Source organism: Dermochelys coriacea, chromosome 24 (genome assembly GCF_009764565.3).
Source record: "Dermochelys coriacea isolate rDerCor1 chromosome 24, rDerCor1.pri.v4, whole genome shotgun sequence".
NCBI lineage: Eukaryota > Metazoa > Chordata > Testudines > Dermochelyidae > Dermochelys > Dermochelys coriacea.
Genome location: NC_050091.1, coordinates 11,112,339 through 11,119,135, shown reverse-complemented (window position 1 = coordinate 11,119,135; position 6,797 = coordinate 11,112,339).

The window sequence follows — 6,797 nt, the reverse complement described above, 5'->3', positions numbered from 1 at the left end:
TCATTTCGCTCAGCAGGTCACCCCCCTGTGCCTCCCTATGCTGGCCCCCCCTCCTCCATGGCACTGAACACAAACAATACATCAGCCCTTCCCAGATATGGCCTGCCCAACTAACTCTCATCTTTTAGATGGCACTGAGCCATCAGCCTTTCCCCCTGGTAATGATGCAGCCTTCAGCACCCATCAGTCAGCTCATCCAGAAGCACCTTCTCACTCCCTCCCCCACCTGCCCTTATGCCGGGGACAAGCAAAACCACCATTTCTCGGCCTTAAACCTCTCCAAGCCTCACCTAGGTCTGCTGCCTATGAAAGGCTGGGCAGTGGCTGGGTGGCTGCTGGGCTGTGACTGCTGCACAGTCCCTGTTCACTGTGCTCCCGGAGCTGTCTGTGTAACCTCTGTGATGCTCTGTACTTCAGGGGAACATCCAGCATCCCCATGTTCATCCTTATAATATGATAGTGAGGTATCCAATGAAAAGTTTGTCATGTCAGGTGTCTTCGGAAGGCTCACGATGTACTGAGCATTGATGTTATAGTAATTAATGTTATAGTAATGTTATAGGTTTTAATTTCATGTATATAGTTATGAGGCTGAAAATGTATCCTCATGGCTTAAAGCAAGCCTAGGAAAAAACTCTCCAAGAGCAGAGGAGCAGTTCACACCTCATCAAGGCATGTATGGGACAAACCCAGCCCAGCCTCACAGGAACAAAAGACGTTGGCCTAGGCAGCAACAAAAGGATCTGTTGGACTCTTGAGTGAGTCACCCCCCTTCCTTTGGTCAGTTTGGGACTGCGATGAGGTAATGCTCGCCTGACTCTGAAGGGGGGGCGGCAAAGCCAAGTGGGAAGAAAGAACATGATAAAAGGGAGAGACATTTGCTATGATCTATCTCTCTTCCACCTACACCTACAGATACCACCACCACCCAGTGACTGAGGCGCTGATCAAAGGGAAGAGCCTGGCTGAAGGGCAACCAGCCAGCCTGTGGTGAGAAGCATTTAAGTTTGTAAGGGCCCTGAAAGTGTTCAGATCAGCTTAGAATGAGTTTTGCTTTTATTTCATTTGACCAAATCTGACTTGTTATGCTTTGACTTATAATCACTTAAAATCTATCTTTATAGTTAATAAATCTGTTTGTTTATTCTACCTGAAGCAGTGCGTTTGGTTTGAAGCATGTCAGAGACTCCCCTTGGGAGAAGAAGCGGGGTACATATCAATTTCTTTGTTAAATTGATGAACTCATATAAGCTTGTAGCGTCCAGTGGGCATAACTGGACGCTGCAAGACAGAGGTTTCTAGGTTTGTGTCTGGGACCACAGGTATTGGCTAGTGTAATTCAGCTGCATAATCCAAGGAGCAGCTTACATGCTAGAGGCTGTGCATGAACAGCCTAGGAGTGGGGGTTCTCACAGCAGAGCAGGGTAAGGCTGGCTCCCAGTGTCAAGGATTGGTGTGACCTAGCAGATCACCAGTCCAGACAACACCAGAGAGGAACATCACAACCTCCCTCGTCTCTTGTCACATACATCGATTGTAAGCTCTTTGGGACAGCCCATGATGTGCATAGTGCCTAGCACAATGAGGCCACCATTCCTAACTGTGCTTCTAGGTGCTTCTGCCATTCAAACAATAAATAATAATCTATTCCTGGTTCTGGCAGGGAAGTGTTGTCTAGTGGCTTCCGACAGGGTAGCCAAGTACATAGTTATGGCAAATGCCTTCTGAATGGCAGTGAGTCTGGGGCTTGGATTTGCTGTATTCCTGACCAAGGGTCTATGCCCATTTCTGCCAGAGGGTACGGGCTCTGTAAAAAAGTTGCCTCCCTCATGGAGAGGGCTCCGAGGCCTTGCTCAGTTGTGGAATGCACAGAGATGCTCTCGGCAACCAGTAAGTGTCCAGACTCCCAGCTCAGTGCATCTTCCCCTGAGCCCCCGGGTGCTGAGCAGTGGAGGTGCTCTCCCCAGACATGTGGGGGAAGGAGGGAGGGCAGTAAGTGTTAGGGAGGAAGGGTGCAATGAAGGGGTTAGGGTGGGAGGTGAGAGGACAAAGTAGAAGGGGTCCAGTGGGGCAGACAGACAAGGAGAGGGGACAGGGGTGTAGGGGAGAGAGGAGCTATGGAACCAGAAACCCCAACCCAGGGCTGCCGCTGGCAAAGCTGCATGAGCGCAATGTGGGATGTGGCCAAGGAATGAGGTGGGAAAGGGAAGGAGGGAACATACCCCCCTGGGAGCCCCATTGGGGTGCAGCCTCATGGGGCTGTGGGGAAGGGTCTAAGAGTACAATGCCCCCCCCAGGGTGAGATCTCATAGGGCTCGGGGAGGGGTCTACGTGTACAATGGACCACCTCCCCCATGTCCCTGCCCCTCACTGGTCTGTGCAGAGAGCAGAGGTGACAAGCTGTGGGTGTGGGGGGCTTCTCCCCCGGGGGGTGACATTCCCTGTCCCAACAGGCTGGCCCTGTCCTAACGCTCCTATCTCTTGGGCTGCTTAGGGCACTATGACTGGCTTGTTAATGAAGTACCCCCCACCCCCACAGTCCCTGAGAATGCGTGAGGGCTTCCTGTGGATGGGCATGGCCCACGGGGGGCTGCTCACTGGCCAGCCCACCACACTAAGCTGCAGCCCCTCTGCCAAGCCAGACCCCTCTGTAGTTCACACCGTGGCCATCTGCCCAATGCCTGCCTGCAGGCAGCTGTACAACCACAACTCCATCTGTTTGCCGGCAGGCAACTCCCTGGGGGCGGAGACAGGAGGCAGTGCTCTAGCATGGGGAAGGCATACCAGAATCTGCAGCCCCTCACCCGGGTTAAGGTCCCAGATTCCCCCCCACCCCTAGTCTTAGCATAACCCAATGGCCAACCCCTCATCCCAGGGATCAGGGGCTGGGGAGCACCCAATTCACAGGTCACCCAGCGTGGCTGACCCCAAGCATTCAAAAACCATAAGTCAATCAGACAGTCTCTAAAATGAGAGATATTAATACATAACCAGCCAAAGGAGGACTCTTTGCCTTCTGGCATCAGAGCTGTTACAGGTCATATTTTCCAGATTTTTCCCAAAACAGGAAGGCTAGAAACTTATCTTTTTTTGTAATAAAGTGGATGATGGTATCACAGGACTCCAGCAGCTGGGTCTTTGAGAAACCCCCAAATATCTTTGGGAAATCCGAGGAGCCCAAGCCCTCCATTGGCTATCCGAGCGTCATGTGCCCAGACACAGGTAGGTGGAGTTGTCTGTCTCTGGGCTGCTGCTGGGAGAGGAAGGCCCCATTTCAGTGTTGTTTGATGGCACCCACTGAAGTGTTGTGATGCCAGGGGCTGGGATCCCATCCAATGGGAATCCAGAGTGGTGCAATGCCCTCTCTTTCTCCTGGCAGCCTGTCCACCAAAATGATCCAATGTCAGGGAATCCGTCACTGGCCTCACAGAGAGACACTTACAAAGCTCAGTCTGTTTAGCTCATCAAGGAGACAGTGAAGGGGTGGCAGGATCACACTCAGGGGTAGAGGGCTCTTCAGTATGGCGGACAAAAGCGGAGCAACATCCCAAAGTTGGAAGCTGAAGCCAGACAAAATCAGACCAGAAATAAAGTGCAAAGTGTGAAGAGTGAGGATCATTAACCACCCAGGCAACTGACCTGGGATGCGGTGGATTCTCCATCACTCAGAGTCTATAAATGGAGATTGGGTGGCTCTGTGTAAACACCCCACCCCAGCCTAGTCCCCAGGGATGGGCAGGGCTCTGGAATCCCTGGGTGAGTGTCTCTGGGCTGTGTGTGGTGGGAGGTCAGACGGGGTAAGCGGAACAGGCCCGTCTGGCCATACCCGCCACGGATCTACAAAGGCATCTGAGGGCCGCCCTGAGGAATTGCCCTGCTCCTGACTCAGGAGGCTCTGCCCTAGGCCGCACGCCGGAATGCAGCCTCCAGGGATGACAACCATCTCCAGCCCATGGTGCCCAGGTTGCTGCAAGCTGCAGTGACAGCCGGGGCCCCAGGGCTGCCTGGAGAGATACAAGCTACAAGGATCCAGGGCAGAGTGAGAGCAGCCACTGCGTGCCACCCACCTGCCAGGCGCACACCACTTTACACCCGCACCAGAGCCACTCCAGACTGACCCAAATCTGCCTCAGCTCCTTGCACCGCTGACAGCCACTTGCAAATGCCTGGTGTTCTCACTGCCCCAGCTGCTGTCACTACGACACCCTGCACAGTTGTTACCCCTCTGCTACTTCCCTGCCCAGCTGTTACCTCCTATGCTACCTCCCTGTCCAGCTGTTACGCCATCTGCAGCCCCCTGCCCAGCTGTTATCCACTCTGCTACCACCCGTCTCCGCTGTTACCCACTCCACTACTTCCCTGCCCAGCTGGTACCCCCTCTGCTGCCGCACGGCTCAGCTCTTACCCCTCTGGCTCCACCTGCCTCTCCCTGTGAGATGCTGAAACTTTAGCTGCTGCTATAAATTGATGCAGCAGTGGCACTTTCCCTGCTCATTGTCAGGCCCAGCAGCTTCGGCAGGGAGAGACAAGACACGTTTGGAGTCAGGGCAAATGCCAGGTCTTGGGGGCAGCTGAGGAGAGAGCTGGACGAGCCAGGGAAGGGCTTCAATGCACATAGGCTGGTGGGGATGGTTAACAGCGCTCCTGCACTGCTCTGCTCCATGCAAACCCAGATCTTCACAAATGGGCAGCCTGAGAAGAGCCTGGTTTTCCCACCTGCTGAGCACCCAGCAGCTTCATGACCCTCATGTGACGAAGTGGGACTGTTCTTAATGTTTCCTCTGAACATTTGCCTCAGTTTCCCCTATGCAGTTCTTAAGTATCTAGGTGGTGGGATAAGGGTGTGTGATCATTGCAGAGCCCTAGAGGGCAGGTGTGTGCAGGGGTCTGGACACAGCGAATGGCCAACACCCTGCTTCCTGGCAACTGATGGCCTGGCCCTTCCCCCCTGCAAGGTGAGAGCTAAAGGGTTGGAGAACAAAGGAATCAGGTGGCGGAGGAGAAGTTGGGCTGGGCAGCAGGTGGGAAGAGGGAAGGCAGCTCAGGCTGGATTTGGACCTGGTTCATAGAATCATAGAATCATAGAATATCAGGGTTGGAAGGGACCTCAGGAGGTCTCTAGTCCAACCCCCTGCTCAAAGCAGGACCAACACCAACTAAATCATCCCAGCCTGGGCTTTGTCAAGCCTGACCTTAAAAACTTCTAAAGAAGGAGATTCCACCACCTCCCTAGGTAACGCATTCCAGTGTTTCACCACCCTCCTAGTGAAAAGTTTTTCCTAATATCCAACCTAAACCTCCCCCACTGCAACTTGAGACCATTACTCCTGACTCCAGCTGGCCTGGGCAGGCACCAAGGAGTCCAGGTGCTAGGGGTGAAAGTAAGTCTAGGAACTTACCGGTACAGGGCTGTGCTGGGGCTGGCTCTGGCCCCTGGAAGGGGCAGGGCCTCGGGTGGAAGGGGTGGGGCTGGAGGAGGTCAGAGCCAGCCCCAGCCCACCCTGTACCGGCAAGTGCCTCCTTTCCCCTCCCCGGGAGTAACAGCAGCAGCCTGGGGCTCTGGCAGCGGTTTAAAGGGTCCTGGGCGGTAGCGGCGGCCAGAGCCCTGGGCCCTTTAAATCGTCCCTGGAGCCCCGCCGCCGCTTCCTCAGGGCTTTGGCAGCAGGGCTCTGGGGATGGGGCTCCAGCTGCCACCACCGCCCTGGACCCTTTAAATCATCCCCGGAGCCTGCCAGAGCCCCAACCACGGCAGCACAATGGCGTCTGGGATGGTATGACGGTGCCTGTCCCAAAAGCTGGCCAGGGCTGGAGCAGGAGGGCTCAGAGGGGTCCCAGTCCCCAGTGCAATGGTGCACCGGGGTGAGCTATGCCAACACTAGCCCTGCCCAGATGTACAAGGGCAGCTCGATGGGTACTGGAATCCCCAGGATGAGCGAGGCCCAATGAGGGTTTGATCTGAGCAGGGAGAACTGGCTCAGTACCAAACTGATGGTTCCTAAAACTCAGCCAGTCGTCCTCCCCCACCCAGAGAAAGAGAGGCGCTGTGGGGTCTGGGCTCAGTGGGGCAGGGCAGGGGCCACACACTGCAGCGTCCCCCCGTGCCCCTAGGATTTCTCTGCTGAATGTCACATGTGCTTCTCCCTCTGTCCAGCACTGCTTGAGGGCACGATGCAAGGCCTGGGTCCCTGGGCAAACCCTCGCGCCCTGCCCTGGGCTGCAGGCAGGCATGAGCGCTGGAACCCTGCACTCCATGTGGTGTGGGCTGTGTCTGTTCCCAGGAGGACAATACAATACACCCGCACTCCCCAGTCTCAAAGCCAGGCCTTGGCCCCCCCATCCCTGCCTGCCACACCATGGCTCCGCAGCCCCCAGGGACCACCCACGGCTGTGTCTGTCTCCACGGTGGTGACTGTGGGGGTCACAAGCAGAAGCCAATCTCATAGCTGAGCACAAATATCTGCAGGGAGTGGGATGGCCAGACACTGAAGTGCCAGAGTGGGGGCAGGGGCATGCAGGATACTGTTTGGGGGCTCAGGGTGGTGGGCAGAGCAGGGTCTTGGCAATAGGTGAAGCAGACAGCACCTCTCTCTACCCATCCTTGGCCAACAATGGCCCCATGTGCAGGGAAGGGCTGGCTTAGGGCCATGGGCCAAAGGGTGGCTCGGGGTGGGGTGGGGGCACACGTGACAAGCATGATGCTTTATCTGTCCCCATACACAACTGTTTGTCTGTCTGTCCATCTGCGGGGAGTGGGCCCTTGAGGCACTCATGCACCCCACCCACCTGTTGCAAGTCTC